General features: G+C 40.7%; 2 pseudogenes; one reads left to right on the top strand and one right to left on the bottom strand.

The window, feature by feature from the left end:
• LOC138164381 (acyl-coenzyme A thioesterase 1-like) lies at window positions 1–27,508 on the bottom strand (annotated as a pseudogene).
• LOC138164119 (elongin-B pseudogene) lies at window positions 13,568–25,175 on the top strand (annotated as a pseudogene).

Here is a 27,508-nt window from a genome sequence, read left to right as displayed (position 1 = left end):
CAGCTCTGATTGGATGCAGCTCGGAGCGCGGCATGCGTTTCACGGGGGGGGGCGGTGCATACAGAGGGTATCGTAATGTAGCGTGTAGCGTAGGGGATCACCTTCACTACAGTAGCAATCTCAATGAGGCTTATTTTCGGGGGAGGGCTTATTTTAGAGGAATCTTACACAGTAAGGGGAGGGCTTATTTTTGGGATAGATCTTATTATTGGGGAAACACAGTACTACCCACTGTTTTCTAGGGAGGTGGTTGATTTCCTCAACATTTTCACCGGGAGGCTTAAGGTCTCTGGATAGTAGGGAGGGGTTATTCTTGTCTAACAGAAATTCTGAGAATAAAATTTCTGAGTCCAATCAATTATCAAGTAGGCTAGCAGGAACTAATGAATTAGGTCAATGGCCTCTTTCCATGACCAAAGACATTGAGTAAAGGCCAACAGGGTCTTTTATAATAATTAGCAAGAGGGCAGAGCAAAATCTCCAGCAACTTAGGTGTGCCTTCTTCTGATTGGCTATTGTGGCAGAATTGAGATTACATCATTTGGACCTTTACCTCTGAAACCCCTTTAACCACAGCCAAGACATGTGAGAGAATCAAGTACAAAGGTTCTAAGGAGATGGAAGCTGTTATAATACTTTAAGGGCAGCTAGATGGTTGCAAGGGATAGAGTGCTTGGTCTGGAGTCAGGAAGAGTCATCTTCCTGAGTTCAAATCTGGCATTAGATCTTATTAGTTGGGTGACCCTGGGTAAGTCACCCAACCCTGCTGACCTGTTTCCTCATCTACTAAGAAAACCACAAATGGGATCACAACTGAAGAACAACACAATACTTTAAACTGATAAGTGTTGATCTTTTTGATTAATAGATTTCTCCTGAAAGTGGGTGATAGGTGGGGTTATAAAGGTGCAGTTGAAGCTTGACCATTTAGCAAATTTCTCTGGGATGTGGGTTATGGGTGATGTTTACAAGGAAAAGGAACTACAAAAGAGAATATTAAATCTAGTTTAAATCTTAGCAAAATAGAATTAAAATTAATTTTTAATTTTATGGTATCAGAGGTCTTGGGATATAAAGATGGACTGTTATGTATTGGTATAGAATAGGTTCATTGGCATGAGAGAGCTTATAAATGGTGTAATGGACTAAATGGTGCAGAAAGGATTAGAGGCTTGGAGGCAGGGAACATATACTAAGGCACCAAGGTGCTGACAGGGAGGGAAAAGAGATGATAGGGCATTCCTCTCCCACAGTGAAATTCCATCTTCTTTGGCTCATAAGTAGAACGGGGCTGGGAAAGAATCCATTTGTCCACTGACACCTACAGGTGAATGCATATAATAGACCATGCTGATCTGGCACCTCAGTGTGAGACTGAAACAAAATGAGATGCTCATAGAAAAACTGACAACCCGTTGCAGGGGAAAGACATTCAGAAAAGAAAAAGGATCTTTGGTGAGTATACATCCTTAATTCAGATGGGCACAACCTGCCTGCCTTTGGTGGTCTACTTCCCCAGCCTAATGAAGTGGCTAAACCTCCTCATGCCCTGCCTTTTTTGTGTATCAGGGCCATCTAGCACCAAATGTGCCTGGGTATCCTAGCTCCTAGGATCAGATGCTACACTTGGACCACTTCCATAAACAGGTAAAGGCTTTTGCTATGACCAGCACATCAAGATTGGTACCAGATCTTGTACCTAAGCTAGCATCTTGTTTTTTTTTTAAGATCTGATAACTTTCTGAAGGCACAGACAGAATATTTCTAGGAAATTTATAGGCAACTTGTCATGATCACTGTCTTGATCATGTCTTGTCTTGATCCCTGTCAATTCTATGGGTTTATGGAGTTTATATCCCATGTAAGGAAATTATTCTCTCACTGTTCTTATCTTTCACAAAATTATTTGCTTCTTCCCTGGGGAAAATGCTTACTTTGAAAAAATAAACTTTGAGAGCTTTTAAAATTATTGTTACTTTTGACTTTATCTTAGATGGTGAGAAAAAAATCCTATTCCAATTATTCTAAATATAATCTCTCTAGATGGTGTTATCTCAACAAATCCCTAGCATATACCAATTTAAATTCTAAATGGTGAGTTAAAGTTTCTGGAGCTTTCTTATCTGGTCATTTCCTAAATGTTTGTGGAAGAAGGCTTGGAGTTGTTTCCAAGCATCAATTTGGGCCATGGAGTGGGCCCTGACTTCTCCCCAGATTACAAGTGTGCCCACCAAAGAGTGAACAGAAACCAGACATACAGGGAAATATGGGGGCTCAATGTAGTGCCCTGTTGCAGGGTAGCAGATAATCTCAGGTTTTTTCTTCCCATGGGCTTGTAACAATTTGGCAGCTTCATTGGCAAAGAATTCACTTTTCCAATTGTGGTCATCCTGACCAACAAGAAACAAAAAGCCTCTCTCAGCCTTCTCAATTGGTGTCAAGCTTTTCTGGTTGGATTCCTCCAAAGGATTGCCGATAGTGTCAATGATGTCTGCAAACCCCTCTTCAGTCATTGACACGTTTGGGGTCAGTTTTCAGTGGGGGAATTGTCACACCCTTATAATGTAGCACAGCCCCTATATTTGCCACTGCACCATTGATGGCACAGGTGGCTGTGATGTCCTTCAAACGGGAGGCCATGGAGATGCACAGATCACCCCCTTTAGAAAATCCAAGTAGCCCCACTCCTGGACCCTTTTCCTGAGAAAGAGAATCAGAGAAGGAATAAGAATAATGTCATGACTAACAAAAAGGGGTAGGCAGGAGGTGCAGTAGAGAGTGTACCAGCCCTGTAGTCAGGAGGACCTAAGTTCAAATGTGCTCTCAGATGCTTGACACTTAGCAGCTGTGTAACCCTGAGCAAGTCATTTTAACCCTGAATGCCTCAAAAAAAGTAGCACAAAAAAACTTAACAATACCTCTACTTTTTCCCTAAGAAATATTTTTGGGTCTTACTAAGTATTTGCAGTAACCAGTGCTCATATGAACACGTATAGCTCACGTTACACAGCATTTTCATAACATTGTATCAGAAATATTATGGTACCCTTTTTTTCAGATAGGAAACTGAGGAATAAGTACTGTAGTGGGCATCCGAGAAACAGGACAGCAAAGCCAATTATAATTTGATAGGAGTGTTTATTAACTAGCTGGTGATTGCCTCCCCAATAAGGGAGACAGCCTTGAGTCTTCTGTAAGATGCATTTTTATAGACCTAGGTGTTGCTAACAAACAGAGTATGGTTCCAAGGGGGGAGGGGGGATACCATTTCTAGTAAAATCTTGGGTACCTAACAAGAACAGACTTGTATCTGGGCTAACAAGAACAAACTTGTATCTGGGGTATGTTTCTAGCAGCACGGGTGAAATGTTCCCTCACTATTATGGTCTATTAGGTGGTTTCCAGGGACCCTGGTAGGGGTTCCCTTCTAGCAGGTTTAGGGGGCTTTGGTGTATAATTTCTGATGGGCACTTCACTCCCCCCTTTTTCTTGGGGACTCAACTGAGTCCAGGGGACTGTTTTCTTGCACTAGGGCTGTGGTACCCACCATTGCCGATCCTGCTATACCAAGGCCAACTAGGATAGGAACTAAAATGGGGGCTGCCAGCAAAAAGGCATTCATGCATACAAGCAATCAGAAGTTAAGCTCGGGTCCGAGGCTATCACAGTGCTGCCTGAGTCTGCAAGGGTGATGGTAATGGGTGAAACAGGGGGGCCATCTGGGTTTCTATCACCACCAGGAGATGGGTTGAGGAATAGTGAACAAGGCCCCGGGGTCCCTTCCTGTGACATAAAACCTGATTCCCCAAGGTATCCCAGTTTTCCAATCCTATTTGGTCCAATCCAAAACCCTGATGACAATATGACTTAAGGGTATTACAATGAAATGAAATGTGGTGGTCACGGCTGCCACTGGAGACCTAGTCAGCAATGGTTACACAATCCCAATTGGCACAGTGATATTTCCCTTGTCCCCCACAATAGGGGGTACCCATCTTTAGGGCAGACATATGAATGGGTTGACCAAAGGCTGCTTTTCTGCTCCACAAGCAGCAGCATCGGTCCTTGCAGAATATATGCCTGTATAGGGAAACAACTTAAATCTGGGGCTGAGCAGGGCACAGAGATCAAAGGAGAGGGTGGGCTGGCCATAAGACACATTTTTGAAATTAGAGTTCCATCAGTTGTCTTAGTAAGAATCCAAGAGTACAAGGTGGGAGCATAGGAGTTGGAACTGGCCAAAGGCAGGAATGCCAGGAACAGGAGCGTCAGGACAGTCTCTTAATCTTCCATTGTAAATCACTGGCTGGCTGTTACCCACAGATCTAGTGGGTCGGGAGGAGCTGTCACCTTGATGTGTGAGGGGTGGATCCAGGCTTTTCTTCCAGACACCTTAACAGCAGAGTGGTCTGATACACCACTTGGACTGTGTCCTGGATGTCTTGGAGAGCTTGGAGGAACTTGAGAAGTAAATCATTAACAATCATACATGACAGCATTCACCACCCGAAATACAATAGGAGGTGGGGTACCAAACAGAATCTCAAAAAGGGGAACGAATTTTACACATATGCATTCAGTTACAAATGTTAACACTTGCTTAGATGATGGAATAACTACAAACTCAGATTAAAACGGCAAGTTCTTTTCTGCTTTACAATTTGTTACATCAGTTCAGCAAAGAAACATGTCTTGCAAATGGAGGTTTTAGTGGGTCTGTTAGAATCACACTAGAGATTTTAAAAATTTCTTCTAAAGGTATTTTCCTTCTTCAAAACAGTTTCAAGATTTGTAAGTGATCACTAAACTTTTAATTGAAAACTTTTAAATCATCTTAAGCAGTTTGCATAACTTTCTGTACATATTTTATTTCTAGATGAAAAGTATTAGATTTTCAAATTAGCTAACATGAAAGAGCTCATATCTTTTACTGATTACTTGCTCTGAGCATAGGGACCTGTTATAGAAGGAAAAAGCAGGGACATGTGACATTCCAATTGTGCCAAGAGAAAACATCCTTGGCTCTGTGTAAATTCAGGTACAGTTACAGATATTCCATCTCATGCAGCATCTGTTCCATCTCATAGCTAGACTCAGGAATAGGTGGGAAACATTCATTTTCAAAGGAACCTCATGGGTAAACTGAGCCAGGAGGGATCCCATTCCAGACAGAGGCTAAGATTGTCCCTTCAGCCATTACCAAATGTAGACTTCCACCTGTTGACAGTACAGGATCACATTCCTTTGAGTAGCTAGTGGCATTTTCTCTCAGACACTGATTTCATGCAGACAACTATACCCAAATTCAGACTCAAAATAAAATTTAGTTATGGTCCCAAGTGCTTTTTACCTTAAACAACAAGCCTCACCAATCACAGCTTAGAGCCAGTTATAATTATTTCTATTCTCATGGGGCTGCAATAATCAATAAAAAATGTCTCAGATCTTATAATGTAAGGAATTCCTTTTACCATCCTTCTAAAATATAAAAGCCAATTTATAAAAATCCTTTTTGATCTTTGCAACTTCTTAGCAAGTTAGGTTCATTTAAAAACTACATGACTGCCAAAACAAACCCAGGACCTGTATGATCATAACTACAAAACACTTTTCACACAAATAAAGTCAGATCTAACTAATTGGAAAAATATCAATTGCTCATGGCTGGGTCGAACTAATATAATAAAAATGACAATTTTACCTAAATTAAATTATATATTTAGTGCCATACCAATTAATTTACCAAAAAACTACTTTATAGAGTTAGAAAAAATAGTAACAAAATTCATCTGGAAGAATAAACGGCCCAGAATATCAAGGGAATTAATGAAAAAAAAATGCTAGGGAAGGTGGACTAGCTTTACCAGATTTCAATCTGTACTATAAAGCAGCAGTCATCAAAACTACCTGGTACTGGCTTAGAAATAGAGAATTAGATCAATGGAATAGATTAGGCACAGGAGATTCAGAAGTCAACCACTACAGTAATGTATTGTTTGATAAACCCCCAGACCCTGGTTTTTGGGATAAGAACTCACTATTTGACAAAAACTGCTGGGAAAACTGGAATATAGTATGGCAGAAACTGGACATAGACCATTATCTAACACCATATACCAAAATCAAGTCTAAATGGGTTCATGATCTAGGTATAAAGGTTGATACTGTAAGCAGTCTGCTAAAACAAGGAATAGTTTACCTATCAGACTTGTGGAGAGGGAATGACTTTATGACGAAACAGGAATTAGAGAACATTATAAAATGTAAAATGGATAATTTTGACTACATGAAATTGAAAAGTTTCTGTACAAATAAAGCCAATGTAACCAAGATTAAGAGGGAGGTGGGAAATTGGGAAAGAATCTTTACAACCTATGTCTCTGACAAAGGACTCATCTCTAAAATATACAGAGAATTGAGTCAAATTTATAAGAATACAAGTCATTCCCCAATTGATAAATGGTCAAAGGATATGAACAGGCAGTTTTCAGAGAAAGAAATTAAAGCTATCTATAAGCACATGAAGAAATGCTCTAATTCACTATTGATTAGAGAAATGCAAATCAAAACAACTCTGAGGTACCACATCTCACCAGTCAGATTGGCTAAGATGACAAAACAGGAAAATGACAAATGCTGGAGAGGATGTGGGCAAACTGGAACACTAATGCATTGTTGGTGGAGTTGTGAACTGATCCAGCCTTTCTGGAGAGCAATCTGGAATTATGCCCAAAAGGCTATAAATACTTTCATACCCTTTGATCCAGCAATACCACTCCTAGGGTTATATCCCAAAGAGATCATAGAAATGGGAGAAAGACCCATATGTACAAAAATGTTTACAGCAGCTCTTTTTGTTGTGGCAAAGAATTGGAAATTAAGGGGGGCCCATCAATTGGGGAATGGCTGAACAAGTTGTGGTATATGCATGTTATGGAATACTATTGCGCTATAAGAAATGGGGAGCAGGCTGTCTTCATATTTACCTGGAGAGGCTTAAAAGAACTGATGCTGAGTGAGAAGAGTAGAACCAGGAGGAATTTGTACACAATTACATACACAACGTATGTGTGATAACCAACTTTGATAGACTGGACTCTTCTCAACAATGCAGGGATATAAGGCAATCCCAAAAGACGCATGATGGAGAGAAAAACGTGCATCCAGAGAAAGAACTAGAAAGAACTAAATTTATATCCAGGTGGAAGTAAAATACCTGATCTTTTTTGTTCTCTTATTTGATTTTATGTCCTCTTTACCATTTTTCATTCCAGCTGGTACAATCCATCCTTATAACCTGACCATTGTATAATGTGAAAGTATTTACAGATCCTATACTTGATAATAAGCCGCCATGGGGGGAGGGAGGGGAGGGAGGAGGACAAAATGTGAAATTCAAGGAATTGTGGAATTGAATCCTGTAAACTAAAAGGAAACAAACAAATTAATAAATTAAAGTTTAATAAAAAAAAAACTACATGACTGAAACAAGTTCCTTTCTCAGGCAGAATGACTTTGCCTGGAAATAGTTACTAGGGGATTTGACAGTTTTACAACATAAGGAAAATTTATATGAATTGTAAGCAGAAGAGACTGCTCAGAATGGGCAACACTAGTCAGACAGGCTTTCATCCAGTTAATTTCCTCTTTTCCACATACAATAATCAATTAATGATTATAGGTTTTAGCATTAAAACATTAGCCCAAAACAGCTTAATTGATAGTTTTACAAGTTTTTCTAAATAGAAGATATACATATTTAAAATAACACTACTGATCTTACACAATTTTTTTCTCACTCAGGTTTTACAATATAGTGTAGAAATACAACAATCGTATAAACTGCAAGATGACATTAGCTGCATTTCCAAATCACATATAAGATGACATTAATTGCATTTCCAAATAACATATAAGACCAAGTGAAGAGGCTAGTTGACTTCTGACCTCATTTTCTCCTCTCTTTTTCTCATCTCCCCACTTTACAGATGAATTGAAATTCAGGGTTAAATGATTTATTCTAGGTCACACAACCAGTCAGTGAAAAGTTCAGAACACACTGTTTCTCACTGACAAGCTTTTTCTTTTTCTTTTTTTTTCACTTTTCTGATTTTCTCTCTTTCATCTTTCTCTTAGCTGTACCACTCTGTTTTTTCTCTTTTTGCTCTATATTCTGGGGTGTTTTCTCCTTGCTCCATTAGACTCTAAGGAGTCCTTAGCAACCTTCTTTAATTCCTTGGCATTGGAACAAGGAAAGTGATCATTTGCAGCAAAGGAGAGACCTCTTAGATGGTACTGAAGTTGGGGCTTCATGGTACAGAGTGAACTTTATATTTCAGAGGAAAACCCTTCATTTTTCCAAATTCATCACACTCAAATAAACACATCAAATAAACCTTATTTGAATGCTTAGCTGTAGCAGACCCCGGTTATGTGATGGCCGATTTGCCTGGAGCATTGAGGAAAGGGTTTGGGAAACTTGAAGTAGAAACTTTAGGCTCTGCTTACTTAGAGGGATGGGCTTCAGGGTACCTGGGGATCTAAAACTTGCTGAAGAGAACTAGATCAAGTACTGTAATGGGAATGTAGATTTAAAGATCTTCCCTGCCCCTAGGCTAAAGAGCACCTGGAGCCTGGGGTGGGAGGCTTGTTTTTCAGTAGATACTTTTTGATTGGCCAGTGGGTCCAAAAGGTTGTTACATTCTCTGAGCCAGGAGAAGGCTATATAAGCCCTGATGTGAGGCTTTGTTTTGGGGCTCACTTTGAGAAGTGTTCTGTGATTTGATGTGGATTCTGGGAAGCCGTTATCTAGAGCCCCCTGGCTTTGAAACCCAGATGTTGATTGGGTATGGATGTAATGGTTGGACAGTTTGAAATCTGTCTACTTGATCTGTTTCTGTCTTGATAATTCTGTCTGTATATTCTAAAGTTCCGGGTGCTGACCTCTTTCCCCTGAACTAGGTAAATGATATTTGTTTGACTGATTAAAGTAAGCTTGTTAACCCATTTTGAGTTGCTTTCCTTTATCAAAGCAGATCTAAGAACCTGTGTGAGCAGCCACCCTGGGGACGCTTGGGGTGGTTGCTGCTACAAGTGCCCTTTTGCTAAACTATTTAGGCTGTGGAAAGAATATAATTTTAGGCTAAATAGCTCAGATCTAACACACACTTAGTAGCTCAGATGTATCCCAGGCTTATTATATGGGATAATGAATAACTTGTATTTGCACCTTTGTTTCACAAGCTTCTTTTCCCTTGTCTAACGATTCCCATGTCATTCAGAAAAAATGTTCTATTCCAGGGATTTAACCTTTCAAGTAGACAGATGACAAGCCCGTGTAGCTCCGATGTAGCTAGTGTACATTCCCCCCTTTTTTTCTTTTTGGAGGAAGTTAACTCAAATTAACTTCACTACCAGGTCTATGTTAACTATCTACTAGGTCTATCCTAGCTCAGTTACAGCCAGGACAACAGGGAGAAAAAATCTTCATGGTTCAAACCTCTTACTGTCTCCTCAGCTCTGTCAGAGCTGGATGACAGGGGAGGGCAGTGTAGCCCTAGTATGAAGCAGAGGTAGGGCTACAGCGAGGAAAATCTTAGTGAATTTCATTTTGACTGTTTGCCAAGTAAACTTTTCTCAGGTGTTCATTCCTTTAAAATTTCAGATCTACTTCAAGACTTTAAGAGAAACTGCTTCTCATACAGCACATATAGTACAACTGTTTACCAGTAACAATGATGGTCTTAATTTTGAACTTTGAAATAAAAACAATTGAATAACCAAGCTGGTGACCTTAAACTTCAGTTTTTGTAGATAAACTATAATTTTTCTTGGTGCCAAATAGTAACCAGAATGAATTCAATTACCTGGATCTATATTCCCAATGATGTTGCACAGTTCTCTTTCTGTGACCCAGGAAAGGGTTAAGTGTTAGTCCCATTTCAAAGTGCAGCTTGAAAACCTACTTCTCTTTGATCATTGAAGTGACCCCTTTTCCCTTAGATAGATTTTGGGGAGAAATTTCCCATTCTCTCTCTGTCCATTTGTCTTTCTACTTCGAGAACTTTGGCTGGAGTTCAAGGAGTAGAAGGAGAAATGGTTTTCTGCCAGCAGCCTTTCTTAAGAGATTATTAATCTTTCTAGCGCAGGTACAGTATTTCTTACCGCTTGGGTGAATCTGGCTGCCTTTTTGAATCTTACAGGATGGTAGATTTAAAAATTTCTTTACACATACAGACAGAATATACAAAAAAAAAAAAACCACAGCAGGAAAAAAGGAAGGTTTCCTCCTTTCTGCCTGCTGGTATCCCAGAGACAGGATATACACAAAACAACACAACATCCAAAAAGGTTACAGAGACAATTAAGAGACAAGTATAATTACCAGATAGAAATATAGAGAAACGGAAAACAGGGTACTCCAACGGCATCCCATAGAGACCAACCAGTAAGGGCATCTATGCTGCGTCCAGCTCTGCCTCTTACCCTTACAGGAGTGCTCAACAGAAACAGATCACAGAACACTCATTGAGCTGAATTGAAAGAATTTGGGAAGGACTCAGGTTTCTGGTTCACTCAGGAAAACAGTATGAGCCAGGGGCCAAGGAACTTCACTTGGTGGCCTCCCGTAGGTCAGACTGCTCTCCCAGCCCTCCAGGGAGCCTGGCCCAGCTGTCAATACAGAGCCAAAGGCTATCTTGGTGGAACCTCCAAATGTAGTGGACATCCAAGAAACAGGACAGCAAAGCCAATTATAATTTGATAGGAGTGTTTATTAACTAGCTGGTGATTGTCTCCTCAATAAGGAAGGCAGCATTGAGTCTTCTGTAAGATGCATTTTTATAGACCCAGGTGTTGCTTACAAACAATGTGTGGTTCCAATGTGGGGGGGGGGGGTACCATTTCTAGTAAAATCTTGGGTACCTAACAAGAACAGACTTGTATCTGGGCTAACAAGAGCAGACTTGTATCTGGGCTATGTTTCTAGCAACACAGGTGAAATGTTCCCTCACTATTATGTTTTATTATGTATTATTATTCCCTCACCTATTATTAGGTGGTTTCCAGGGACCCTGGTAGGGGTCCCCTTCTAGCAGGTTGAGAGGGCTTTGGTGTATAATTTTTGATGGGCACTTCAGTACTTGCCCACAGTCACAGAGTGACTTAAAATTAAAGAAAGCTGGAAGGTACAACAGATGGAGAACTTGACCTCCTACAGTCAGAAAGACCAGAGTTCAAATCCTGCCTCAGACACTTATCAGCCAAGGGACCCTGACCAAGTCACTTAATCTCCATTTGCCTCGGTTTTCTCAATGGTAAATTAGACAATATTTACAAAACACTCAGTATGGTACCTAGTACAAAGCAGGCACTTAATAAATCCTTCCTTCCGTCTGGCCCAAGGCAACTCACATACTTGTGGTACAAAACTGATTATGTATTTTAATTGAGGCCTTTTAGAGAAAATGTCTCCCCTTACCTCTTTTCCAACCTAATAATGACTCTAGTAAAGAGATTTATAGGCTGATGGATGATATAATTTGGAGCAGGTAGACATTCTGCATACCTCAAGTCACTGCTCACTTATATTCTTCTTTGGGTCCTGGATCTGAAGAAATGTCTACCCTAACTCACTCATTTTACAAATAAGGAAACTATAGCTGAGGGAGGTGTAATGGGAATGTAAATTTTAAAGATCTTCCCTGCCCCTAGGCTAAAGTGCACCTGGAGCCTGGGGTGGAAGGCTTGTTTTTCAGTAGATACTTTTTGATTGGCCAGTGGGTCCAAAAGGTTGTTACATTCTCTGAGCCAGGAGAAGGCTATATAAGCCCTGATGTGAGGCTTTGTTTTGGGGGCTCACTTTGAGAAGTGTTCTGTGATTTGATGAAACTCTGGGCTAGCCATTGTCCAGAGCCCCCCGGCTTTGAAACCCAGATGTTGATTGGGTATGGATGTAATGGTTGGACAGTTTGGAAATCTGTCTACTTGATCTGTTTCTCTGACTTGATAATTCTGTCTGTATACTTTGAAGTTCAGGGTGCTGACCTTTTTCCCCTGAACTAGGTAAACGATACATATCTGACTGGTTAAAGTAAGCTTGTTAACCCATTTTGAGTTGCTTTCCTTTAACAAAGCAGATCCAAGAACCTGTGTTGGCAGCAACCCTGAGGACGCTTGGGGTGCTTGCTGCCACAGGAGGGTAAAAGTCTGTGTTTTCCAAAGGCCACACAATCATTACCAGAGATTATTTGCATTTGTCTCAGTTTTCTCTTTCCAAATAGGAGAGAGATTGGCCAGTGTTAAAATACTCTTTGGCAGAGGGGAAATTTTTCAAAGAAAAATATGCATGTAGGTAGCAAAGTTGATAGAGGACTGAAGTCAGGAAGACTCCTCTTCCCAAGTTCAAATGTGGCCTCAAACACTTACTACCTGTGTGATACTGGACATATCACTTAATCCTGTTTGCCTCAGTTTCCTCATCTGTAAAATAAACTAGAGAAGGAAATGGCAAACCCCTCCACTTCCCAATAAACACTTATAATAGGATGGTTCATTCCTGGTACAATTTCTAAAAATGAAGACCAATCAGGGAAAGCATCTATCCCCAGAATCAAAGAAACCCAGAGAAGTCACAAAATGAGAAAACAACCTGGGGGTGGTTTTTCAGGTACTGGACAGCCTCTTCAAAGTATTCCAGATGAAGTTCCCTCATGTCTTTGGGGAGGTCCTCAAAGGCATAGTGTGCCAGGGCCAGCACAGCAAAGCTATGTCCAGCCAACAGGCTGGCTCTATATTCAAACAGGCCACCTCCAATTCCAAAGATGTCAATGATCCCAGGGAAAGGCCCTGAATCTATAAGAAAGTCAAAGTCATAAAGCATTCCCTTTAAAGTCTTCCCTCTGAATTCAAAGGATAGTCAAGTTGTTTGCTCTTAGATGACATATTCTGAGGCACCATAAGACTCCTCCTTCACAACTGCATGTGCACTGGAAAGAATGTACCTGGTTACATCTGCACAGTGTGATTAAAAAAAACTGAATTAACTAGAAAATAAATAGCTAACATTTATATAGTGCTTACTATGTTCCAGGCAATGTTCTAAGCATTTGATCCTCACAACAATCCTGTGAAGAACTTGCTATTACTATGATCTTCAATTTATGGTTGAGGAAACTGAGACATCAGAGGTTAAGGGACTTTCCCAGAGTATATAACTAGTGCCTTGTTTCAAATGAAATTTAATAAAAGGGTAAATTGAAGTAGATCTCTGAGTAAGATATCATTTAATAGCAAAGGTATGCTACCTGTCAATAAATGAGTCAATGGCAAGTCCTCCATTAACGCCACAAACTTCAAATAAAAACATAGTTAAACTTATAGTGGTTTGTAGGAGTTTCTTTGTCCTTCATTCTCCAAGACCACCAATGACATCAGAAGGGTGACATTTTGACTTGCTTGTGAATTGGATTTAAGTGAGGAAGAGCTAAGCAAAGTCATCAATCAGCCTCAATCTCTCCTCCAGAGTCAGAGAATTCCAGTGGCAAGATAACAGTCCACACAACTGACAATGGCTTGCGATACAGGGGCAATGGTTGAAGTTGGAAGGAAGGGCACTCTCCTGGGGCAAAAGCATCCCTCTTCCAAGGCTGCATACCCTAGGGGTACAGCCCTATTTGTCCAACCACAATTGCAGCTCTACCAGCAAGAAGTCCGGGAAGTATAGAACAGGAATTGAACAACGTAGCTGACTTGGAATTAACATGACTGGTTACAGAGCTAAGATAAAGGAACCAACATAATTGGTTGGAAATTTGGTAATGGGGAGTAGCAATAACCCTCCCTGCTTCTCTCACGAGTCTAAGAAGCAATCTTTGTTTGAGTTTAGGTGGGAGATAGTGGCCCAAATTTTTAGACAGCAAACTAGGCATCCTTGAAGGATAGCTTGGTTGAGTAAAGATACGTATCAGGCCCAAACTCCCTTGCTTTCTCACACATTCCCTAAGGTTAGCAGAGTTCCTTGAGCAAGAAAGTTGGATGTTTTTCACTTAAATCTTTATGGTCCAGCTGAACTCTGAACTATGTTGAAAGACAAAGAACCATAACTAAAGCAATTACAGGACAATAGCAATTACAGCACAAAATCAATTTCTTTTAAATAGGGTCAATAAGAAAATGTTACAAGATCAATTATTTTTTTTAATTTTATTTATTTTTTTAAAGCAATTGGGGTTAAGTAACTTGCTCAAGGTTACACGGCCAGTTATTTTGTGTGGGTGCCAAGTGTCTGAGGCCGGAACCGATTCCGGGTCTTCCAACGCTGGGGCCGGTGCTCTTACTCACTGCGCCACCTGACTACCCCAAGATCAATTATTTTTCTTAATTTTTAAAAATTTTTCGAATACCTAGGATAATTTACCTTTTGTCCTGTTCAGTTTTCCTTTTTGATTTCTTGAAATATAGTTCTGGGGTAGCTAGGTGGCGCAGTGAGTAAAGCGCTGGCCGGGAGTCAGGAGAACCCCAGTTCTGTTATGGCCTCAAACACAACACCTACACCAAAAAAAAAAACCAAACTAGCCGTGTAACCTTGGGCAAGTTACTTAACCCCAATTGCCCTCCAAAAGACAAAAAAAAAAAAGAACAGACACTGATTCTGCAGTCAGAGGACTCGGATTCTGCGTTCTGCCTCTGACACCTAACACCTGGGTGATTCTAGGGAAACCACAACTTTTGGGGTGGCTTGGTGGTGCAGTGAATAGAGCACCAGCCCTGGAGTCAGGAGGACCTGAGTTCAAATCCGGCCTCAGACACTTAACACAAAAACTAGCTGTGTGACCTTGGGCAAGTCACTTAACCCCAACTGCCCTCCCAAAAGCAAAAAAAAAAAAGGAAATATAGTTCTGAAAAGATAGGTTTTTATGAAGCCACTATTGCTTTTGTTGAATGGCCAACAATAGCCCCAACTCAAGCCTCTGTCGTTCATTGATTGCTTAAAATAAATAGCAAGTGTTTTCTGTTGGGGCCAGAAAGTGGGAGAGTCTACACCTCCTAGACTGACATCTTTGTAAGGATAATTTGGGCCACCTTTTGTCTCAACTCTAACCTAGCCCTTCATCATGGAATGGCTGTAGCCTCAAACAAAATGAGACTTGGGAAAGACTTTAATTTTGAAAGGCCAAGGTCACCTACAGCATCCTGGGCCATTGATAGTCATCTTAACTTTTGTCTTGCCGATGAACTTCTATGACTCTAGAGAAGAGAGTGAGGCTGAAGAGTTTGCTCAGCTCTGCCTCACTTAAATCCAATTTATGGGCAATTCAAGACATCACTCTCATGATGTCATTGGTCCCCTTCCAGAACTGGATCGATTTTAATCTTCTCTGGCTGAGGCCACATCTGAACTCAGGTCTTCCTGACTCCAGATGCAGTTCTCTCTTCACTGCAATCCCCAGCTGCCACCACCATGCCTGGCCTTTCCGATGTCTGGATTTCCGTGGCTATACTGCCTAGGCTTGGGAAATCCTCTTCTCTCCACAGCTGATACAAAATTGGAATTTTCAAGAGGGGCTTTTTCTAGGAAATCAAGGGAAAAACAAAACAAAGAAAGAAAACGTAAAAGCACTGACTAAAATTGGTTTACAAAGTGAAGATTCCTTAACTGATATTGAACCACAGACTGACTGGCTTGGTTAACACACATTCCCTCACACATTACTAGCCATATGTTCCCAGAACCTAATGGAAAGGCTGGGTAGAGAACTAGAAAGAATGCTGACCTTGGTGTTAGAAGACCTATTTTTAACCCAGGCTCTAACACTTATAAGTGATGCTAAACAGAGCCTTAAAGGTCATTTCTTCCATTCCTTTTTTTTTGACAGGTAGGGAAACTGAGATTCACTGACAATAAATTCTATATTCAGTCTTTCAGATGATGCACAGATCTGTATCTCCAACTCTAGTCTTTCTCCTCAGCTCCCACTTCACCAACAGTCTTTCGGATATCTTATGGGAAACCCTATAGGTATGTCAAACTGTGTGTACAAAGACAACTCATGACCTTTCATCATCAATAAAAACTGCAATCCATTCTGCCATTACTCAGTTTGTGAATACTACCTTTGTTTCTAGTTCCTTGCTACAACAAAAAAGAGTGACTATAAATATTTTGTTATGATTTCTACTTTTTCATTTTTGGTATTGTTGATTAGGTTTTTCTGTTTTCTCTATTTAAAACATAAGAATAATTATTAGTTTCTGTTTTATGTTTTTTTAAAGTACAGCTTCTAGTTTCATTTCTCAGTTCATGTTTCTCTTTCCATTTTGTTAAGTACTTCTTTGATTTTCAGGATTTGTATTCTGATATTTAGTTGGGTTTTTTAAACTTATTGGTTTTTGAGGGCTTTTTTAATTTTAGCTGCATGTCCAGTTTATTAATCTATTCTTTTTTCTTTTTTGATGAAAGCTCTACCACATGTTGGGCACAAATAGTCCATATGAATATTTGGAGTGGAAATGTCTCTAAATTTGTACAAAGATAAGTATATATTATGTCATATGATATTATAGCATATAATACATTATTCTATGATATATTATTTATAGCTATATAAATACAGGCTCCATGGGTACCCATCCAAATGCATGTTGACACCCGATCAGCAGGCATTTTTAATCCATTTTCTTTCCAGTGTGGAAAGACAAACCAAATTCCTTCAATTAAAGATCTCTTCCAGGAAAAAAACTAGCCATTGTAACCTTGGGCAAGTTACTTAACCCCAATTGCCCTTCAAAAGGCCAAAAAAGAAAAAAGATCTCTTCCAGGAGATTTTACATTGTTCTAGGCTTATCTGTGCTAACTAAAAGTGGAAGTATCAGATCATGTCAGCTCAGGAGAGTCTTCATCCTTGACTAATTCAGGGCTTCTTGCATATTCCAGATCTAGTATTTCTGGAAAAGAGGGCAACTCAAGAAGACAAATTAAGCTGGCTTCAGGGTCATATCTGCAATCAACTCAAAAAGATTGGCCATGATGAGGTATGTAGCATTGACGTACATAGGCAGTAACCAAAAGAATTCCCATCAGCAGTAAAAGGAGAGTCATTTACACACATACACACTCCCTGTCTGGTCCCCCATCAAGCTCCCTTTAGGAGAAGCACAATTTGGCCCAATCTCCCACACCTTCTTCAGTGATGGTACTATGCTAATAATAATTTGTGGTCACAACCATTGCCCCAAGACACTGTAACATTCTTAATAATCAAATAAAAAATAAAGTTATTATTCCTTCCTCAGGTCAGAAGACCTGGCTTTGATATACAAGTAATTTCATATCTCTGAATTTCAGTTTCTTCATCTGTAAAACGAGAGGAGTGGATCAGATGCTAATCAAAGAATCTCCTTCCTAGATACTAGAAGTTCTCCAATCAGAACTGCTCAGATTTCTTTGGCATGAATCCTTCTATAGAGAAGAGAAGCCACTTCCAATCCCTTCTAATAAACACTTATTAAAGTCTTATTATTAAAGCAATAAGTGTAAAGGGAAGAAAGGGAAGGAAATAAGCATTTATATAGCACCTTCTCTATGCCAGGTACTGTGCTAAGTACTTTAAAATTAGTACTTACAAGCTAACTTTACAATTATTTAATTAAATTTATAGTAATTTAAACTTCTTTTCAATTATTTGACTCTTGCAACAACTCTGCAGAGATAGGTGCTACAGATAAGCAAACTGAGGCAGATGAGGGTTAAGTAACTTGTCTAGGGTCACACAGCTGGTAGCTTTTTAAAAAAATTATTTGTTTTTAATTTTCAACCTTCACTTCCATAAGTTTTAAATTTTCTCTTCCTTCTTCCTCCCTCCTTTCTCAGGTGGCTGACAATCTGATATGGGCTCTACACATGCATTCCCATTAAACACATTTTCATATTAGTCATGTTGTATAAAAGAATTATAACGAATGGGAAAAACCATGAGAAAGAAAAAAGACAAACAAAACAAAAAAGAAAACAGTCTGCTTTGTTCTGCATTCTGACTTCACATTTCTTTCTCTGGATATGGCTGGCGTTTTCCATCATGTATTCTTTGGAATTGTTTAGGTCCTTGCAGTACTGAGAATGGCTCAGTGTATCAAAATCAGTTCTCAAACACCATGGCTGTTACTGTGCACAATATACTCCTGGTTCTGCTCCCCTCACTCAGCATCAGTTCATATAAGGTCTTTCCAGGTTTCTCTGAAGTCTGCCTGTTCATCATTTCTTATAGCACAATAGTATTCCATTACATTCATATACTACAACTTGTTTGAACAATCCCCAACTGGTGGGCATGCCCTTGATTTCCAGTTCTTGGCCACCACAAAAAGAGCTGCTATAAATATTTTTGTTACATGTGGGTCCTTTTCCCATTTTTACGATCTCTTTGGGATACAGCCCTAGAAGTAGTATTGCAAGGGTATGCACAGTTTGATAGTCCTTTGGGTATAGTTCCAAATTGCTCTCCAGAATGGTTGGGTCAGCTCACTGCTCCACCAACAATTTATTAGTATGCCAACTTTCCCACATCTTCTCCAACATTTATCATTTTCCTGTTTTGCCATGTTAGCCAATCTGATAGATATGATGTGGCACCTTAGAGTTGCTTTTGCATCTCTCTAATCAACAGAAATTTAGAACATTTTTTTCACATGACTATAGATAGCTTTAATTTCTTCCTCTGAAAACTGCTTGTTCATATCCTTTGACCATTTATTAATTGGAGAATGACTTGTAGTTTTGTAAATTTGACTCAGATCTCTATACATTTTAGAAATGAAGCCTTTATCAGAGACACTGATTGTAAAAATTCTTTTCCAGTTTTCTGCTTTCCTCCTAATCTTGGTTGCATTGACTTAGTGCAAAAAATTTTCAATTTGGCTAATAGCTTTCTGAGGCTGGATTTAAACTCAGTACTATCTGACTCCAGGGCTAGCACTCTTCTCTACTGCATCACCAGCTGCCTTTACTACATATGAAACACTGTATTAGATTCTAGGATTATAAATACAAGCCAAGAACTTGCATTCTACAGATGATATGTTTACCTAGATAAGTCTATGCATGATCACCTCTTGCCTAGACTATTACAATAGTCTCCCTGACTCCAGGATCTCCCCTCACAGCCAAAGAGCTATTTCTAAAACTCATGTCTCGTATGTCACTCCCCTTTTCAGGAAGTTCTAGGGGCTCTCCCCTTCTTCTAGGTTCCATAACCCTTCACCATCTAACTCCGGGCCACTTACTACACATGACTCAGCATTACTTACCCTTCAGTCCACTCAAATTGGCCCACCAGCTTTTCCTCAACCAAGACATCCATAACACGTATCTCCATGCCTTTGTGGTCCCCTACATATGGCTTCTAAGTATATAAATTACTTCAAAGCTCTCTATAAATACCACTTTCCACATGAGACCTTTCCTGATTCCCTGTAGCTGCTGGTGCTTCCCCTACTCATCCTGAAATTATATTGATCTTGTATTTGTTTTTTATGGGCAGTTGGTGGCACAGTAGATAAAATGCTTGGCCTGGAGTCAGGAAGACTCTCTTCCTGAGCCCAAATCTGGCCTCAAACATTTATTAGTTCCGTGACTCTAGACAAGTCAGTGAACGTTGTTTGCTCAGTTTTCGTATAAGTAAAATGAGAAGGAAATGGCAAAACACTCCAGTATCTTTGCCAAGAAAACACTAAATAGGGTCGTTAAGAGTAAAAAGTGACAACAATAAAATTTTGCTTTTTATGTATTTTTCTCATTACCTCTATGTTTGTGCATTTTTTCCCTATGAAAGCTCTTTGAGGGCAGGTTATATTTTGGTTTCACCTTTTTTTTCTTCAAATGCTTTATTAACTTCTGATTTACATCATTCATTTCCACCAGATTTTCAGTTACAAATTTTCTCCCCATTTTTCCCCTACCCACTGCCCCAAAATAGCAGTCCCACAGGATGTCCCCTCCTCCAGTCTGCTCTCTCCCATATTTTCTCCTATACCCCTTTCAACTTTTCCAGTGGATCTCTATGCCCCAGTGCCTGTATATCTTATTTCCCAATTACATGTAAAATAGTACTAATAATATATATATATACATATTTGATTTTAAAACTTTGAATTCCAGATTCATTCCCTTCCTCCCTTGTCTCCCACCCTTACTGTGAAGATAAGCAGTTCAGAATAGGCTGTACATGTGTGGCTAATGCAAAACAGTTACATAGTAGATATATTGTAAAAGACTGACTATATTTCCCTCCCTCCTATGCCACCTCCCACTTGTTCTATTCTCTACTTTGATCTAGTCTCTTTTCAAAAGTGGGTGCTCCCAACTTCCCTCCCCCCCAGCCTGCCCTCCCTTCCATCATCGCCCCTCTCATCCCCTTCCTCCCCTTCCCCCCCTACTCTCCTGAAGGGTGAGATACCCTATTTAGTGTGTATTTCATTCCCTCCTCAAGCCAAATTCAATAGGAATAAGGTTGACCCATTCTCTTTTGCTCCCTATTCTTCCCCTCCATTGTAAACATTTCCCCTTAACTCTTCTATATGAGATAGTTTACCCCAATCTGTCTCTCCCCATCTCCTCTCATTATATTCCTCTCACCTCTTAATTTCACCTTTTAAGTATCATCCCTTCCTGTTAAATTGGTCCTGTGCCCTCTATGTATACCTGTAAACATATATACACACATTCACATATGTATTCATATGCCCATATACCCACATATATAGACTTATATATACACACACACACACACACACACACACACACACACATATATATATATACTTCTATTCCCTTCAACTACTGAGAAAAGTTTCATCAGTTACAATTATTGTTTTTCCATGTAGGAATGTTAATAGTTCAACTTTGATAAGTTCATTATGAATTCTTTTCCCTGTTTACCTTCTCATGCTTCTCTTGCTTCTTGTATCTGAATGTCAAATTTTCTATTCAACTCTGGTTTTTTCAGCAAGAATACTTGAAATTCCTCTATTCCACTGAATGACCATATTTTCCCCTGAAATACGATACTCAGTTGTGCTGGGTAGGTGACTCTTGGTTTTAATCCCAGCTCCTTTGACCTTTGGAATATCATATTCCAAGCACTTTGATCCCTCAGTATAGAAGCTGCCAGATCCTGGGTTATCCTGATTGTGTTTCCACAATATTCAGATTGTTTCTTTCTGGATGCTTGTAATATTCTCTCCTTGATCTGGGAATTCAGGAACCTGGCTATAATATTCCTAGGAGTTTTCTTTTTGGGATCTTTTTTCAGGAGGTGATCAGTGGATTCTTTCAACCTCTATTTTGCCCTCTGGTTCTAAAACATCAGGGCAGTTTTCTTTGAGAACTTCCCGGAGGATGATTTCTAGGTTCTTATTTTGATCATGGCTTTCAGGTAGTCCAATAATTTTTAAATTATCTCTCCTGGATCTATTTTCCAGGTCAGTGGTTTTTTCCATATTTTTTTCCCCATATTTTCCAGATATTTCACATTGCCTTCTATTCTTTCATTTGTTTGGATCTGTTTAACAGCATCTTGATTTCTCATAAAGTCCTTTAACTTCCATTTGCTCCAATCTAATTCTGAAGGAATGATTCTCCTCAGTGAGCTTTTGAGATTCTTTTTCCATCTGGCAAATTCAGCTTTTTAAGGCATTCTTCTCCTCATTGCCTTTTTGAGCCTCTTTTGCCATTTGAGTTAGTCTATTTTTTAAGGTATTATTTTCCTCAGTCAGTCTGTTGACTCTCATTTTGTAATTTTCTTGCATTGTTCTCATTTCTCTTCCCAATTTTCTCTCCACTTTTCTCATCTGCTTCTTAAGGTCCTCTATGGCCTGTAATCAGCTTGTATTTTCCTTTGAAGCTTTTGGTGCAGGAGTTCTGACTTCACTGTCTTCCATACTTTGCTCCTTGTTGTCCCCAAAATAGGAGTGTAATGTTGGAATCTTCTGTATGCTTTATTACCTTTGCCTGGTCATGTCGCCCCTCAGTCACTTGACACCTGGGCTTATCGCAACGTTAGGACTCTGCCACCAGACAGGGGAGCTTTCGTCCCAAATGGTGGGGTTTTCTCAGCTGCCAGAGGTATTAGATGGGCGCCCTCTCTGAGATCTCCACACGCTCTGGCAAGCTGGACACACACCCCAGGACCTCTACCCTAGACTGCAATCCAGATCCAAGAAAGTTAAAGCAAGATTGATTACCCCTCAGACTGGTGCTTGGTCCGCCTACACTCTGCAGGCCAGGAGCTGAAGCTGCCATGTGGTGTCTCAGCTGCTTCTCGCCCAGGGGGCAAAAGCCACGCACTCCCACTTACTGGGTCCCAAAGTCCAGACTGTACTGACCTCTCACTTTGTCCTTTGCATCTATGTGTTGATAACTCTGGAAATGGCCACAGCTGCGGCTGATCTGGAGTCTCTCTGGCCGGCAGCTGGTCAGGCCCACCCTGGGGCTAAAACCTTGGCCGTGGGGCTGGGTTGGGCTCCCAGAGCACTGCTTGCCAGCCTGCTGGGCTGTCCTCAGTGGGAGGTTAGCTTCTCTGTATCATTTTGTGGGTTCTGCAACTCCAAAGTTTGTTTAGAGTCCCCTTTTACATGGATTGGGGAAGGTGGAAGCCTGAGCCCAGCAGAGGTCCTGCTTCTACTCTGCCATCTTGACTCTGCCTGGTTTCACCTTTTTAATCTCCTTTCTTAACACTATTAACTCTTCTGAGTTTAAGGAAAAACCCTTTTTTTTCCCCACCTGCTATACTACAAATCTATTCTTTATTTAGAAAGTGCTCAGCATTCAAAACTGCTCCATTTGCTGTAAGCAATGGTTCCACTATTGATGGTGTAGTGGTGGCTGATGGAGTGAGCATCTGTATTTTCTTGGTGTTAATTGTGAAGTTAAAATTAGCACAAGTAACAGAGAACTGATCCATACATTATTGCATCTCAGCTTCAGAAACTGCATTTCATGCATAAGTTCTCTTACCTTGGTAGTGTACTTTCCAGGGATGTACACATTGATAATGAGGTTAACTCACACATTGCCAGAGCTAGCTCAGTGTTTGGGAGGCTCTGAAGGAAAGTGTGGGAGAAAAGAGGTATTAGACTGACTACCAAACTGAAGGTCTACAGAGCCAGGGTACTGACCTCATTGTTGCGTGCCTATGAAATCTGAACAGTATACCAGCACCATGCCAGGAAATTGAATCACTTCAATGTGAATGGTCTTAGGAAGATTCTGAAGATCACCTTCTGAAGATCATAAGGTACCAGAAGCTGAAGTCCTTACTCAAACTAAACTGCCAAACATTCAAACTCTGCTTCAGAGTGAGCAACTCCAATGGGCTGGCCATGCTGTTTGAATGCAAAATGTATGCTTGACAAAAAGACTGTTTTATAGAGAACTCCCACAGAGTAAGCACTCACATAGTGGTCAGAAGAAGTGATACAAGGACACAAGGTCTCTCTCAAAAACTCTAGGATTGTGTGATATGGAAGACACTGGCACAGGACTTCTCAGCATGGCATGCCCACATGGGAGTTGCTTTGCTCTATGAGCAAAGCAGAATTGAGACTGCTCAAAGGAAATGCAAAATGTGCAAATTTAGAGAATCTACCTCAAATGTTCACAAGGACTATTTGTACCTGACCTGTGGTAGAGCGTTTTGAGCTTGTATTGGTCTGATCAGCCACAGTCCCACACATTGAAACTTGACTCTAACATAGTGATGTCTTTTTGGTCTTCCTTGAGAATGAAGAACAATTAGTGACAATACTGCTACTGTATTATTGTCTTGGCTTAGCCATGTGAATGAGATTATACCTATATATAGGTATAGCCATTTACTTCTTCCTTTGTTCCTACCAAAATCACTTTCTAATTCTATCTTTATAGGTTCTATTTGTATCGGTAATTTAAATGTGTATATGTATATTCTGTTTTGTCACCGCAACAAACATTTCTCCATTAATTTTTGCACCTTTGAGTTAGTGATATAAAAATTCCCTCAATTTGTCTTACTTTCCTGCTAAAATCATTTATTACTTCATTTTCTCCATTCTCTTAGATTTTCAAAAAATACAAATCATAATACCCAAAGAGAGATAGTTTAATAGCTCGTTTGCCCATTTATTCCTTTTTATGTCCCCCCCTTTTTTTGGCTAAACTTACATTAATATTTCAACTAGCAATCATCTTGTCTCTGGGGGAGCCCCCCTCCATTGACACAAAGCACAATCCTTGTATAACCAGTGGTCTTCAAAAATTGCAATGGCTAAAAAAAACCTCACCATTGAAAGGTGAACTTTGGTTAGGAGCTTACCTAGGCTGAGATTTAGAGGAGAGAGACATGTATACAGTGCCTAATGATGCCCCAAATAGCTTAACCTTCCATGAATAGATTAAGGGTAACAGATCTTCACAGATGTTTGCTCTCTGGAACTGAGAATTGGAGGGGTCTACTGGTGGATTCCTGGACTTGAACCTAGGACTTCAGACCCAGCCAGTTCAGAAATCAAAGGATTTAGAACTGGAAGGACCTTAGACTGATTTCTAAGTTTTTTTTTAGTGCTTCCCTCCCAAACCCCTGAGAAGATGTCCATAGATCACTCTGACATTTCAAGATTCTTTTAGAATGCAGGGGGATCCTTGGAACTTAAGAATGCTAGAATAGGCAGTTGATTGGGGGGGAGGGAAGCTAGACGCCGAGAAGGACGCGTTCCTAATGATACCCGCCACAAGACAATGATCTTCACAGATGCGAAGGAGTCGAGCACAGTGTTTGAGCTGAAGCGCATTGTGGAAAGCATCCTCAAGAGGCCCCTGGATGAGCAGTGGCTCTACAAGGATGACCAGCTGCTGGATGACAGTAAGACCCTGGGCAAGTGTGGCTTCACAAGTCAGACAACCAGGTCTCAAGCACCAGCCACTGTGGGGCTGGCCTTTCGAGTCGGTGACAGATTTGAAACATTGCTCATTGAGTCTTTCTCCAGCCCTCCAGAACTGCCAGATGTCATGAAGCCTCAAAATTCTGGAAGTGGAACCAATGAGCAAGCTGTGCAGTAAGGGCCTGAGGCCCTCAACCCCTATAGTGACCTAATACAATAAAAAATTTTGATGTTAGGGTGGTGCCTCCAAAAAAAAAAAAAAAGAATGCTAGAACATCCTGCTGTGGAAGATGGAAAGAAAGAGGGGTGGTCGGTGATTAGATGAGGGCTCAAAGAAGAAAAGCATGGGGGGAGCGGTGGTGAGAAGAGGGACACTCACCGGGAGGCAGGAAGAGGGTGCCCCGCACGCTGCCCTCCCGCACCCGGATCCTCTTCACTCCTGGCGGCAGGAAGCTCCGTTCATGGGCCACCTGTGCCAGCAGCTTGGTGGACTGAGGGTCGTGACCTTCATACACCTCCACGTTCACGACGAAAGGGGTCTGCACGTCCCGCTTGACCAGCCGCCAGTAGGGCTTGTCTGGCTTCATGCTCCAAAAGAGCCCCATGGGCTCCACGCCGCTGTGGCTGCCCCCCAGAGCTGGTGCCCGCGCCAGGTCCAGCTGCCCTCCCGCGTCCGCCTGGTAGCGGGCCGAGGCCCGGAAGAGCGCCCCTTTCTCATCGCGGAGGGAGGCGCGCAGGGTGACCCGCTGGGCCGGGACCAGACCGTGCACCGCGATCGCCACGGGCTCGTCCCACAGGCTGCGGGGCCCGGGAGTCAGGTCACGGCCATGGAGGAGGAGACCGCCCGTTTAGAGGAGACCCAGAAGCTGCAGCAGAAGGTTGGAGGCTCCGGGCTACTAATCAAATGCGGAAAAGTCCGAGGGCCCAGACTGCAAGGAATGGGCCGCCACGGGAATTTTGCCAACTCTCCCAGCAGTTTTCCAAACAGCCGCGGACTTCGCATTAAAAGACGTGACGCATTAAAACGCCGAAGGAGGCGCCGGTTTTCTAGCCGTGGCTAGAACTCCTGAATGACCCGGATTCCAGGATCGAAATAAACTTAGAGGCGATGGGTAATATCACGAGATCACAACCTGTAATCTTATAAACTTATAATATCATCCAGGTCCCCAGACCCTGGCACCGGGAGGGCCCAAACGGCGTGAGTTTTAGGGAGGAGATGCGAACATCGCGTCTATGCAGACTCCTGGAGATACTAGGGCTTCCTTCACTCCGCCCCCACTCACTTTTCACCTCCTTTTGTGGTTCGGTTTGTCCTGGAGAGCCGAGCTGCTTTGATGTATTTCAGAGTTTATACTCAGTAATAGTTCACTATACTGAGAAAATTTATATAGAAATTTTCTCCAGTGTTTTGAATTCTAATTTTTAAAAAATCCAAGGACTTACCGCCTGTGGGGGAAGAATTTCAATTTGCCAGTTAAAAGAAAACCATTAGAGGCATCATATATTTTCTCAACATTTTGTTAAAGGGAATTCACTTTTTTTTTTTTAGATTTAGTTTTCGGTTTCACCATTCTCCCCCTCCTAAGACCTCCTCCCTCCTCAAGACAGCGTGCAAAAGAAACAGAGACATATTGAGAGAGAGGGAGACAGAGAGCAAGACAGAGACAGCCAGCAAATAGTCTGCTTCGATCTGCATTCAGACGTCATAGTTCTTTCTGACCTTGGCATATTCAAATTCTGCCTTTGATAACATTCTGACCGTGTGACTATGGGCACCTGACAACCTCTCTAATACTATAAGTTAATAGAGGCACCACATGGAATAAAATTAGAGGTATGAAAACTCCTTCCTAAAAAAAAAAGAAGAAAAAAAGAAAGAAAAGACCTCTCCAAGATATAGCATGTCTCAAAAGTCTTAGTGCAGTTTTAAAAAATAAATTAATTTATTTTTAAGTTTTCAACATTCACTTCCATAAGTTTTAAATTTTCTCCTTCTCCCTCTCCTCCACCCTCCCCAATACAGCCTATAGGTTCTCTATATATATTCTAATTAAACATATTTTCCACATTAGTCATGTTATATAGAAGAAGAATTAGAACAAATGAGAGGAACACAAAAAAGAAAAAAACAAAAACAAAAAAAGAGCAAATAGTTTGCTTTGATCTACATTCAGACTCCATAGTTCTTCCTCTAGATGTGGATGGTATTTTCCATCATGGGTTTTTTGGAGTTGTTTTAGGTCCTTGTATTGCTGAGAAAAGCTAAGTCTATCAAAGTCAGTCACTGCACAATGTGGCTGTTACTGTGTACAATGTTCTCCTGGCTCTGTTCACTTCACTTACCATCAGTTCGTGTAAGTCTTTCCAGGTTTTTCTGAAGTCTGCCCGCTCATCATTTCTTATAGCATAATAGTATTCTATTACATTCATATACCACAATTTGTTCAGCCATTCGCCAATTAATAGTCATCCCCTCAATTTCTAATTCTTGGCCACCACAAAAAGAGCTGCAATAAATATTTTTTGTACATGTGGGTCCTTTTCCTATTTTTATGGTCTCTTTGGGATACAGCCCTAGAAGTGGTATTGCTGGGTC

The sequence above is a fragment of the Petaurus breviceps genome, unplaced genomic scaffold (genome assembly GCF_028583685.1).
Source record: "Petaurus breviceps papuanus isolate PSGF00001 unplaced genomic scaffold, PetGlider_PUasm1.0 189, whole genome shotgun sequence".
Taxonomy (NCBI): Eukaryota; Metazoa; Chordata; class Mammalia; order Diprotodontia; family Petauridae; genus Petaurus; species Petaurus breviceps.
This window is presented reverse-complemented; position numbering and strand designations above follow the sequence as displayed.